Source organism: Alligator sinensis, unplaced genomic scaffold, assembly GCF_000455745.1.
Source record: "Alligator sinensis unplaced genomic scaffold, ASM45574v1 scaffold240_1, whole genome shotgun sequence".
In the NCBI taxonomy this organism is placed as follows: Eukaryota; Metazoa; Chordata; order Crocodylia; family Alligatoridae; genus Alligator; species Alligator sinensis.
Window position 1 is genome coordinate 2,815,119 of NW_005841902.1, and position 13,723 is coordinate 2,828,841.

Genomic DNA, 13,723 nt, shown 5'->3' on the forward strand with positions numbered 1-13,723 from the left:
TAGGGAAAGGGAAAGGTTTAAACCAGCTTGTGGGTCTATTTGTTGGCTATTTGCTGGCCAGTCTCCGCAGTTCCCAGTAATATGATTGGCAAAAGATCTCTTATATGCAAAGCATTTGGAAGATTCTAGATAGAGGAAATCCAGTTGAAAAAGACAGTCACCTGGCATTTTGGCTTAGCCAACCTCAACTTCATTGTGTGTGACTGGGCAGTCATATGTTACAGAGCATGGCTCTTTTTTAATCCCTCTTAAAGGGAATGTTCCCCTATGTAGGTGAAGTAGCACAGAGTGGGGAGCCTGTCAGCAGCTGCATAGTGACTGGGAAGAGTGTGCTTTTTGTAACTGTCTGTAAAGGAAGGTAAGATGAAGCACATGAAACAAAAATAACTTTATGAAGCATTAGGTGATTATGGGAAATCTCTACCTCATTTATTTCAGTTTTTTCCATCCCCTATTTAATTCAGAGTATTATTAGATGGTACTTTGCTCTGTACCTGATTAAGTTATTTATATGCACTCTTAAGGTTAAATGCAATAAGGCAATAATAAATTCTGAAGTACTTGTTAGGAACTGACAAGCAGATGCAAAATGTTCCAGAATGATGTCAGTATGGGTTTCTTCAGTACTAGCTTGGGAATGCATGACCTCCATTGCAACCATGGGAGTATCACAAGCCATCATTGACTTGACCTTCAGGAAACTGTGCTCTAGATTTTATCTCGGTCACGGAATTGCTGAATACCACAAACTATGCGGTATTCTCACTTATATTATGGTCATTCCTCTTGACTGAAGCAAACCCTATATCAGGGGTGGGCAATTATTTCAGGCAGAAGGCCACTTACTGAGTTTTGGCAAACTATTGAGGGCCGCATGGGTAGCCCCACCCCTAGACAGGTGCCCCACCCCCTGGTCTTCATTTTGTGACCAGAAGTTCTGCCCACCCAGCCCCTGACCTTTGCCACCCAAAGTCCCTCCCCTTGCCCCCGGAAGTACTCCTTTCAGCAAGGGGTTTTGCCACCTTAGAATCAGAAAGACACCAAATAATATTCTAAAAAGCAAATGTCTAAAGCATTCATTAATTTGATTTCAAAAAATATTTTTGTTCTGATTTACATGTGTTCGTGTAGTATTCATAGAGGTGATTGCACAATAGCTAAAAATTAGGTCTTACTCTTGTATATTGTGGGAGGTGCATTTAGATTTGTGGGGGGCTGTGGGGGCATGTGGGGTTTGGGTGTGTCTGGGGTTTGTGGGGGATGTGTGTGGGGGAGGGTGGCTGGGGTGTATGAGGGGGTGTGGGGGTCTACATGTATGGCAGTGCGAGGGGGGTGTGGGTGCATGTGTATGGTGGGGTGTGCATGTGGGACTCACCCTATGAACATACACATATAGACACTCTGCCCCTGCCTGGACACACAGACACACACATATACACACATATTGGTGCAGCCCCATGCTCCCCCGTCCAGCAGTGCAGCTGGGAGCCACGTGGTGCCAGAGCAGGGAGAGGGCAGGAAGAGAGTGAAATGGCTGGGGCTGGGTGGGGCTGGGCTGTTCAGTTCTGCTGAGGGCTCCCCCTGGGTCTTACTTCTCCTTGCTACTGTCAGCTTTGACAGGCAGCCAGGAGCAAATAAATATTAATTTACTAATTTTTTTAGGGGCTCTGAGGGCTGGATAGAATGGCCTGGCAGTCTGGATGCAGCCCATGGGTCATATTTTGCCTGCCCCTGTTCTTTATCCTGGGACCTATTTTACTGGCATACCCTCAGGCTAGTAGACCCAATTTTGGTATCATAACTCTTCTAAGGAAAATGCTGTTCAGCTGTTGCTTGCTATGTTCATCTTCCATCTTTCCCAGTTTCGTAGAACCCACATGCAATAGCACACCATTTGGTTGGCAAGTGGGGCACAAGCCCTGGGCGCTGCATGAGAGAAGGTGCTGGAATGGAGTGGGCAGAGGGGAGTGGTTTCTCATGCTCCCAACCTGCCATCCATGAAGAGCACGTACGCTCGGTGGCTGGTGGGGCACAGCTGTGCTTGTGGCAGTGGGAGTGTGGTGGCAGCAGCAGGAGCACGGTCGTGGTGAGTGGGGAGCTCCCACAACATGCCACTGGCACTGTCAGGGGTCAGCGACCACCCATAGGCACCGCTGGCAGTGTCCAGCGGCAATTGCTGACTGCCCACAGATGCCACTGGTGGTGTTGGTGGCAAGTGCCACCTTTTTGCAGGGGATGCACAGTCATGCTTAGGGGGTGCATGTGCACCTGCATGCACCCCCTGCGCATTGCCCCTGCTGCCATCCCTCCCATGCCCTGCACTTTCCCTTCTCTGGCTCCAGATGCCAATGGTGTGTGGTAGAGGAGCAGTAGGAGGTTTCCTGCTGCTGGTGAGATTGGGGGCAGAGGGGAGGAGGGGAAGATGTCACTTCCTTTTTACTGTTAAAAACCAGCATTTTTTTTGGCTGCTTGACATCCATTTCAGTGGCAAAAGAAGGAGGTGACATCTCCTTCCCTTCTAGCAATGAATCTTGGGCTGCTCTTTCACTGTGTACTGCTACTGCTTCTTTGTCTTCCCTGTTGCTGCAACCAGTGCCAGAGCTGAAGCCAGACCAGGGAAGGTGCAAAGTGTGATGGATGGCACATAGTGCAGCCCACAGTTGCACAATGCGGGGCAGTTATGCCTCTGCCCAGGTTAGCTAAATTTGGCATCAGTGTAACATAGTAGCAGAGAAGACACATCCTGCAGTATGCAAAATGTATCCAAAACCTTGTTTTCATGGTGGTACATGGTGTGCTCTCCCTCAGGTGGCTTTGGTATGGAGATGAACAGAAGCAACCTATCCTTCACAGACAAATTTAAGAACCTTTGACTTAGTGCATCGGTAGTGGGCAGCTTGCTGAACGTTGTTTTTGGCACAGAGATTTTTTTACAGTCCTATGCTATAGCAGGGGTGGGGGGTGAAATCGTTCTTTTTTTGCCTACGCCTGTCATGCCTATGGTAATGGAATTTTCCAACTGAAAAAGGAGACTTTGGTGGAACAAAACACTTTGAATGAACAGTCAGCAGAATCTGGACTTAGGTAGACAAACATCCTCCCCTGAAGCAAACAGCAAAAACTCCTTTCCTCCTGCTTGCTAAAATTCTTGTTATATTTCAAGATGTTTTGCTATAAACAGGAAAGGATGCAAGTAAAATAGATTTTGACTTTGATTTTACATACTTTGATTTGTTTGTTATGTTATGTTTTGGGTATCCCAAAGCACTTGCACAGTAAAGATTAAAAATAGCTAAGAGGCAATCATCATTGAAAGAACAGATGGATTGTGCACACTGTGGGAGTTGTCTTCTGTGCCACCATGTTATCTTGCTGTCGAAATTCAGTTAACATGTGGGTCCTTAGAAACTGTTGGATAAAGCTCCTCATAAATGCTTGGGCTTTCCAACAACTCTAGCTGTCTTCACATGGTCCCTCTTTTGTTTAGTGACTGTGGAGCTGGCCCATGTGATGTGGGCATAGGGGTTGTTAAACTGTAGTAGACTTTTTTGTATTTTCGGGACGGTGTTTAAAAAATCTGTTGTTTATAGGGTTTTATATAAAGATGTAGGACTCCTTAGCTGAGTCATTAACTGAGTCAACGTGATGACAGGCACTTGATTTCTTCATAGAAATAAAAAGCTGTTTATGCTTTTGATCAGGTGTGTCTAACTTCCATCCAGGAGCACATCAGTGGGAAGTGCAGGGAAATGAGAGACAAAGACAGTGAAGTCTTGCAGGGAAAAACCCATATGAATAGCTAGACCAAGAGACAGTGTGTTAGATGTATGTGTTTCTGTAATTTCTTTAACAGTAAAGGAAACTCCTGGAAGGTAAGTAAGTCAGATCTTCTGCTGAATATGTATAGTTTAGGCTAGGTTCTAATTCACCTGTACAGTGAGTTGTACTTTATTCTCCAGATTGGCTCTGAAGTCAGTGGTACTGCTTGTGTATATGGAGGGATTCAGCATGACTTAGAGTACTGAAATTCTGCCATTCTTCAGAAGCAGGTGAGGAATGCCTTCTACTTACATTTAGTTTTTCAAAGTATATTCAAAAGGTTAGTTTGTTTTACTAGCTAGACCATCCTATCGAATGCCACCTACCTAACCACTTCCTCCCAGACTCCCACTCTACAGTCTCAGCAGGCTTCCCAGTTTTGTTTTCCATGCACTATAACCCAGATCCTCAAAAGTATTTAGGTGCCTAACTGAAATCAAGGGAAGTCTTCCTTCCTTTTAATCTCATCTAGCAGCTCAGGAGCAATGATGGGGCCAAATAAAGTTTTGTCACTCATTCAGTTCCTATAATTTTGTCTATAACCTACTGACTGACCACAACTTCTTGGCTTGTACCTACATCAAGGTGGTCCATCCTCAAGGTGGTACAAGCTGGGTCTAGGACTGCTTTCAAGATCAGGCAGACAATGTTTATACAGTGAATCTGATATCTTTTATTAGACCCATTTAAATAGATCAGGTGCACTTGTTCCAGAGTAGCCTCTAGGTCTAAGAAGAACATGTGTATTTTCAGTGTAGTTGACTGTTTTCCCAGTAATGAAAATGGGGAACAAAGAAAATAGAAAAATAGACTCCATCAGATTTATTTTTCACTCTTTTTATTTTTTTATGGTTATGGTCACTTCTGTAATGAAAATGTAAGCTTTGGGGACTGATTAGCTTGCTCCACAGATAGGCTTCTGAACTACTGGAATATGAATCCTTCTTCTGTGATTTTCTGTGAAACAAAGAATGCAGACAAAACACTGATATTCTCAGGCAAATTCCTAACAAAACTGTATTAGAGGTCCAGATGCAGAAAGATCATATGACCTCATGTTTGCAATAGTTAAATGCTGAGAGGCAGAATTAGAAAGGAAATCTACTGTAATGTCTATAATCCAAAATAGTTTATAATATTTGCCATTAGAACAGATTATGAGCCCATGTGTGGCTCAAAGGATTAAAAAAGAAAAGCAATGTGAATTTTGTTCTTCAGGAGAGACAGGGACACAGTGCCTGTCTGAGGTACAGAGGGAATAAATTACTACTTTATAAGTTTTCTATCTATCCTGCCTCCTCATTCTGGGTATATCTACATCCTGGCCTTTAAAAACATCCTTTTTATTCTAGCCTCCAGCCACTCTTAAATGTAGGCTGCAAGTCATGTTGAGTGCAACAGCTTCGTGATGTGCACAAAGGATGAAGTCTGTGATGAGACCACTAACCTCATTTTCACTTGTAGCCTAAGGATAGATTTGCACTTGGCTTTCTAGAGGGGAAGGGTAAAGCATTAACAAACGTTATAGTGTTTTTCCCTAGCAATTCTTTACATTACACTTTTCAATATATTTCAAGAATGTCAGTAGGTTTGCTCAGTGACCTAGTGCCTGTAGCATAAAACAGGATGGTAAATCTGTACTTCCTTTGATAAAAGAAAACCCTACTGTGATTGTACAAGCCTGAGAAAATGTAGAGCATCATGCTGAATATATTTCTTTTATGTAGGCAGGTAAAAATAAACTGTTCACTTACCAGTTTCTAAGATCCTCTGATAGATGGTGGCAGTGTTTTATGAAAATTGTTCAGTGTTCTTCTGAGTGGGTTCTTTTTTTGGCAACTCCGTGCATAACTGAAGGTTGAAAGAGATTTGTTTTTGCAAATTCCTACACATTTGATCATTTAGTGCTAAACTCTGCCAGCAGATCATTTCTGTTGTATGAAAAGTGACTTAATGAGGTCTACAATGTAAAGCTTGTAATTCTTCCATATTCCCAAACATGCACTGCCATGTTTCGGATGATGAAGCCCTTTCAAAAGTAATGGTGAGGTCACAAAGGAGCATTTCTGTCATAGTGGCAAAATGGCATTTTAGGTGGGATGAAAGAGGGTAGGAAATATTATCTAGGCATGTGAAATAACTTCCAGATTGTCTGTTTTGACTTTTAAGAGTAATGTAAATATTGTTCAGAAAATGTTGTTAGAAAAACCGTCATCATAAAATTAGGTAATGAAATAACAGGCATGTTCATTTAACAGATAGAATAAATCTACTTGAATAAACAAAGCACATTGATAAATAACAAAAAATACGTGCCAGATGATCATGAATGATGATATACGTTGATAGTTTAGAGCTGTAACCTTCTCCTCTGTCTGATTGTCTCACATTTGTGAGAGAGTAGACTTTATTAGGCACCTTGAAAGCACTAAATTTTCACTGAATATCAGAAGCAAAATCCAAACATTTCCCTGATGGTGGAGTTTATGTATTTTCTTGTTCATGGCCACAGTGGTCTAATATACAGTTTCTATGGTATTAAACTTTGACTTAGAAGTCAATGACTTCATTTTAGCCTTTCACTATCACTGCAGTACATTTGTTTTGTCGGTTTCCCATTGTTATAATTTCAAACTGAGTATTTACTTGCAAAATCCAGAGCAATGTTTTGGAAAACTAATTAAGTTAGAGTTCAAAATTAAATGAGCTTCTATTTGGAAGAAACTTAACATTTTAAGAACTAGGTGCAATAAACTGAACTAGGTACAATAATATGTCCAAAGTTGGGAGAAGAGATTATTTAGTATTTGAAAGAGTACTTAAAGATTCTTAGATCTATATCAGAACATCCTATAAACTGCATTATATGTTTGGTTGGATTTTTCTTTACAATGCTAGAATGTCTTTTCAAATAGCTGAGTACTCAGCACCTTGGATCTAATTCAGGAAAGAATTTCAGCACAAGCTTAAGTTAAATATGTGCTTACATTCTTTGCTGAATTGGATCCAAATTAAATTTACTGGGTAAGGAACAAAATACCCATGTTTATATATATTTATGAAGACAAAGAAGCTATTAAGATTTCTTTTGATTAAATATTAGAGTTTAGTCATAGAATTGTTACATTTATGTAAGATGAGCCTAGGCCTCTGAGAGGGTTTCAAAATCTTATTCAAGTCTTGGTTTGTTTTTCAAATTAAACTTTATAGGTCCAAATCCTGAATCTTTACTTCAGTGACTGTCTTACTGAAGTCACTGGGAGTGTTTTCTGAAGAAGGCGTTGGCCTTTGGCTTGTTATTTTATTGGGGAAGAACCACTTCCTTCTCTGGAAGTTCCCTGGAGAGGTCAGAGAGAAGTCTTAGAGACCACCACATTCAAGGAGGGACTTTCTCTCAGCAGAACAGGAAGCAGGTAATAAACAAACTACATAGTAACAAACAAAGCACATAGTAGATGTCTAGGTGCAAAATGGAGATACTGACCATTCATAAAGAAGCCATATGTTTCTGCAGTATCTCTGGTCATTGGTGGACATTTTACTGGAGCCATGTTCTTAGCAATTTCTAGTGGGGCTGGAATATCCATGGGGGAAGAGGGAATGATGCTCTACTTGTCTGTTCAGCCAAGAGCTCCTCCCCTGTTGCACAACCTAGAACCAAATACCAGGGTAGGTGAGCTTTGGAGCCGTGTGTTGTACTTATCATTCTGCTCAGGCAGAGTGAAATCCATGAAAGGAGGATCTCACCTTGTGTTACTACTGGAGATCTCACCTTGTGTTACTGCTGGGGATGAATTCCTTGCTGATCTGGGCAGGGTTATTGTATTGGGAACATCCTTTAGAAGTTTATCAACATTTGTTTCTACCCTTCTTTTAGATTTTTTTTTTGCTGTAGAACACAGATTGCACACATAGAAGAGGCTTTGACTTTCTAGATAAACATGTGCAATATAGGAAAGAAGGTTTAAACATTGGACACAGGACTGGAAAGGGCTTCCTACACCATTGTGTCCAGCTCCCTGAGTTTGCAGGCAATCATTACCTGAAGGGATCTCCGCAATTGCTGTTTCAAACCTTCTGCCACAAAGGTGTTTGCATTTTTCCTTTTAAACAATCAGGCAGACTATCAATATTATACACCTGTTCAGGGTTATAAAGAATTGACTCAAGAAGGAAAAATGATATGAAAGAATTGAAATAAATTAAAAAGAGGCCCCTGAGATAGGATTCAGTTCCTGAGCCCTAGGACACAGTCTCTTTAGGAAGAAAAAAAAGCCCTTTTGGGTAAAGGAGGTCAGTTTATTTTTCAGAAAGCACCCTGTATATTCTCTTTTCCAAGGCCACTTACTCAAAAAGAACAAGGGTCATAAAAATGAGGAGAACCCTTATATATTAGAAACAAGTTAGACAGTAAAGACTTAGAACACAGAAATACTGTTATATTAATTTTTCCTCCTTATAACTGCTCCAAGTAATGGTGTCTAGCTTCCTTCACCCATGAGCAACTGAAGTAACTAGGCCTATAGGTCCTAATTTCATAGCTTTCTGCACTGTAAAAAGAGAAGAGCGATATTGGGAGAGATGTGACAATTTTCCTTTGGGCTACACTGGGTGTGTCTACACGTTCATTAATGCATCTTAGATACTGCACATTTAGTTTAGTACTTGCTTAATAAAGACCTAACTAAATGCGCAGTAACTAGATGTACTGTGCAGTAGCGCCAGTGTATGGTTAGTTTGTGATGCTTACTGTGCATTTGCCTAATAACACTTTGCAGTAGGCTATTAGCCACACTACTATACAGTGTTATTAGCAGGGATCTGGGTTTTCTGTTTCAAGTGAAAAAACACGGATTTTCCCTTTTAGGGGGGAGAAAAACGCAGATTTTCCCTCTTTGAAGCAGCTGTTAGATTCCAACGAATCTGTGAATTCTGATAAATACCTTGTGACAAGAACACAAAAAAGGAAAGGGCCTACCCTCCACGCAAATCCTTGTCTCTTAATATCTTTTGACATTTATTCCCTATACTTTCACAGGCCAGTTCTTTAGAGCATCAATATGAAATGAACTTGTTTTTTTTACAGTCCGAGAAATTGGGACTACTGCTCTTCTGAGTTATTTATTAATCCTTTTAAGGAGGGATATTTGAATAAGAATGAATGTTACAGCCAGGAGCTTCCTCTGTACTCTGTGTATATTCATGTTGAGGATTATACACTGATTGTCAATGTTCCATTAAAAGGAGTTAAGCGATTTAGGTTTTTTGACTGTCATAACAGTGACAGAAAAGAGCACTGTATCTGACCTAGTATTCAGACATACTTTAATCTATTTGTAATCCTTCCAGGAGATTACAGACTCCTGAATTCTCTGAGAACAACAGGGGTTAGTTTAAAATACATATATATCAATGGTAGAAGTAGTTTAAATAGATTCAAACATTGTTCTCAGATATTTGGCAGTACAATTTGATAGTAAAATTTAAGGTATTTGAAATGCATTTTTATATATTTGCTACTTGTTATTGTAAAATAATGTATACTTGAATAACCAAAGGTGTTAGACTACTTTAGCAGTAAAAGCTTCTTTGTTTTCTGATCTTTATGTGCATATTCTTTACATATTTAAGGGAAAACATTGTTTTCCAGTTAAAACAAGGCATATTTAATCCATTTGTTCAATATGTTACCAGTATGCTGGGGCTCATTTAGAACTGTTTGTATTTTCATATGATGTACACTTTTGAAATATGCATGACATTTTAATTTCTTCCCCCTGAAAACTGTTTCCTGAACAATAATCCAAGGAGAGCAATTTATTTTAAGGTGCATAATTAATGTGCACAGGGATGGCTTTTTTATTCCTCGCTGTCACAAAAGTTATTTAATTCAAGAGCCAAGTTCATTTCCCATGGATGCTTAAAAAACAAAAAGAATGATATAAGCAGCTGTGTTAGACACCACTTCCACAGCACTGCATTTGATAAACATTACCTCCTACTCCATGTGACACAGGGAATGTTCATACCACTTGTCCTTTTTCCTTTAAGAGAGTCCTTATTTTATCCGTCACTGTTCTGTGGCCTGCAGTACTTGGTTACCGTTGATGCTTTCCTTCTCTCCTTGTCCTTGCCTCTAGAATAGGAAATGGAGTTGCTTTTCAGTGATAGGGCCAACCTTTTAGCAAGCGTCCTATGTGTTAATAAGGACATTGGTGTTAGAATTAACACTGGCACTCTATTCAGTAACCTAATTGCACTGGGATACCAGGGACCACACTTGTACATCCAATTATTCATCCAGAAATGCCTTTATAGTTTATTTTGTCTGCAAAGTAGCATTTACTCCTATAGATCAAAACTATATGAGAAAAACACACCATGATGTCCAACAACGGGTGTGATTTTGCATTGTACCAATTAAACTTATTTGCTGGGACCATATACCAATAAGATTTTCACTCTTCTTTGCTTCATCTTTGTTCTAGAACAGGGGTCAGCAACCTATGGCCCACCAGCTGAATCTAGCTGTGAAGAAATTGGATTCAGCCCATGGCAGCTCAGGGATTCACAGGCCAGCCACAGCAGCAGAGAATGCCTCCCAGGGTCCTACTGCCTGCTGAGTTCAGTTTGTTCTCTTTCCTGCAGCAGAGGAGATTTCTCTAGGGTCCTGGTGCCTCCTGCTTTAACTATTTCATAGTTTCATAGATCTCCTTTGCAGACTCTTCTGATTTCAGTGGGGGTGCAGGGGTGCTGGTGGGTGGAAGCCTGAGGTGGGGGCTAAATTGCAAGCAGTAGCCAGTGGTGGAAACCCCTGTTCTAGAAGAAGCAGGAGCAAGAAGCCTTCCCAACTGGGATTGGAGCCTGCTGGCAGAATTGGGCCAGGGTGGTACCTGGTATGTTTTGGGCCAGGGTGAGGAAATAGCACATTTTATTGCCTAGTCCACACCCAGAGCAAAATGGCCTGGCTATTTTTTTGTTGCCTGGTTCTGGCCCACAGCATTATAGGCCTGGGCCCCTGCCCTTTTATTGCTTTGCAGCAGAGCTCTGCCGTATGTTCAGACCCAGGCCAGGATCGACCTGGATTACCTTCTTGGAGTAATATTGCAGCTTTCTGCCGTAGGAATTTTGGGGGTGTGGTATGCTGATTGAAGCTGCAAGTCATCCCCTCAAAGCCACCATGTGGAAGTGGAGGTCATTGCCCTACAGCTTCCCAGGGAGCAATGAGGGGCCCTTTGCACGGCAGAAGGACATATGCTTGCTCTCTAGCCACTCTCCAAGATGCAGCAAAACACCAAAGAGCACCTCATAGGACTCTCCTGCTGAGTAGCAGGTATAGGGGTGCAGGCCCCTAGAGATAACCTTTTGGGCAAGCCCCCACATCTCGGACTGCCTAGGCATGAGTGGAGTCTCTCCAAAAAGGGGTGCAAACTAGAGACTACACTTAGTAGTTAACAGTTTTTGAATTGCATTTGGTGTTTCCTTTTCTTTCTTTGCCTTTGTTTAGTGTAATGAACTTATCCTTTTGTGCTTACACTGCTTCTGAGGAGAGGCTTTTGTTTATGTGGGACACCTCAGGAAAATTCAGTGATCCAAGATTTCTGGGTGGAGGCTCGAGCCACTTTCAGCTGGTTTAAAATTAATCATGAAAGACTCATATAACTCTTCTCCTGAGTTCTGGCCCCATCTTTTCCTGTTGACATTTCTGTATATAGGTATAGATCATTATTAACTGTAAGTAGAAAGATGTTCTAGCTACTTAGCTCTGTTTCACAGAGGGCACATCTACATGTGGATTGATGCTTCATAATTACTGCACAGTAAGTTTATGTGAAGTAGACTAATTCTACTGTGTATTAGCGCATTAGCATGGTTTTCACAATGCTATGCTAATGCGCAGTAGAATGAGTCTACTGTGCTTTTAGTGGCTTGTATAGATGCACCCAGTATAGAGAAAACAGGACCTAAGATACACACAAGATAGTAAGAGAGAAGGAGACACATATTTGTAGGTATTACTTTGCATTCATATGATTCTAGTCATTAGTTCCTTATGACACCAATGCCAGAGGCCTCAGGCTGGGTACTATTCCCAAGAGCTGTAGCAGACCCCAGGACCCTCTTGACAGGGCATGCCTGAAGGTGTGAAAGCATTGCAGCACATTGTCCCTAGTAATATAGCAGCTTCCATAGTAACAGTAACTAAGACTATCCCTTGTAGTCATTTTAACTAAGATAACAGAACATTTTTAAACTCTTCCTTTCACATTTGCAAAATTCCTTGGCTAATGAAGGAATTTTGGCTATATGTGCATGAAGAGAGTACACATTACTATATTTCTTGGCAAGATATTTGGCTTGATTACTTCTCTTTATACTATTTCCAGAGCTGAAATTGATTTGTCTGTATGTTATTGAATCTTTTTAAAATTCTGCATACAGTTACAACCACAAGCTACTATTCATTTTGCGATTCATTGTTTACTAAGTACACATAAAGACATAGGAGAAGCAATGTTCAGTGGATCAGGGACTTCATTTAGGGCTGTCTAACACCTATTCCTAGCATTATATTAATTTTAAAAATATAATAGAAAGAAGAAAGCAGTATTCTGAATATTTAGCTGTAAAGTCTTGTTCATCTTGTTAGCCAAATCCTCTCTACGCACAGTTGATAAAAGATAGGTATAAGAAAGTTTTCTTTCAGAAGGTAATAAGATCCGTGTCAAACAGAAAGTGATCTACAGCTTTAAGAAGTTTTAAATTACACACACACACACACACACACACACACACACACACACACACGCGCGCGCGCGTGGTAAAAGCCCTGTTATCCGGCATTTGATTTACTGGAATACTCTATTAACCAGAATTTTGGTCAGCCGGTCGGACGTGGGGGAGCCTGCACGCAGCGGCCACTGCCACCACCTACCACCCTGCGCTGCTGCTGCTCTATATCTGGCCAAAATGTCTACCCTGTGCTGCCACCACTCTGGCCACCGCCACCCCCATCCCCTCCCTCCACTCCGCATCTGACTGAAAACAGCTGGGGTCAGGTAACTGGAATTTTTAGATACCAGGCATCCCCCATTCCCCACCCATGCCAGATAACTGTATATATATAACTGTATGTGTATATATACAGAGTTATCGGTGTGTATATATATGTGTATATATATGTGTGTGTGTATATATATGTATATACACACACATATATACATATGTATACATATATATACACACATAGATAACTCTGTGTGTCTGTATATATGTATATATGTATGTATTTTTTTTCCTTATTAAACTGCAAGATCAAGGTGAAAAAAACTTTGCAGTCAATTTACCATCATCTTTAAGCCTTTTGCTTTACACGGTATACTCCAAAACACTGCTTTTCTTGTTAAACATATTACCACACCTTCAGCCTCAAATAATACCCATCTTGCACACCCACTGAACTCCAGATCAATGTATGGTACAGTAGTTTTCACTTGCATCTTGCACCTTTACTTTGCCAATCCTTGGATTTTGTGGATCTCTTTTTCAGCATAAAATATCATTGGGACTAAGGCTGTAACTCCATGTTGCTTTACCCATTGATCCCTCATCTTGTTTGGGGCCACTGCACATGTCAACAGCAGCAGTGGTGTAACAAAGCAGCTCTGCATCTGGGCACCCATGACACATGGAGCAGCACTCACTGCTGCCATGCTGACTGAGGCAGTGGCTGCTTTTGTGCCCTCCTACAAAGGCAGCATCCTGGGGCTGCTGCTCTGGTTGCCTTTCCCCAATTACAATATCAGTCACCAGTATTAGAAGATAGTGCTTGAAAAGTTGACAAGTTCAAATATCTGGGGTCAACCGTTCAGCAGAACACAGAGTTAGACGAAGAGCTGAATCA

The 13,723-nt window shown here is 41.1% G+C and overlaps 1 long non-coding RNA gene across 1 annotated transcript; it reads right to left on the reverse strand.

Moving 5' to 3' along the window:
- Positions 1-4,703: 4,703 nt before the first annotated feature.
- LOC102384091 lies at positions 4,704-7,365 on the reverse strand. The gene is made up of 3 exons (XR_001357608.1): positions 7,304-7,365; positions 5,574-5,670; positions 4,704-4,776 (listed from the first exon to the last, which is right to left on the reverse strand). It is a non-coding gene; the product is annotated as an uncharacterized LOC102384091 (long non-coding RNA).
- Positions 7,366-13,723: the final 6,358 nt, after the last annotated feature.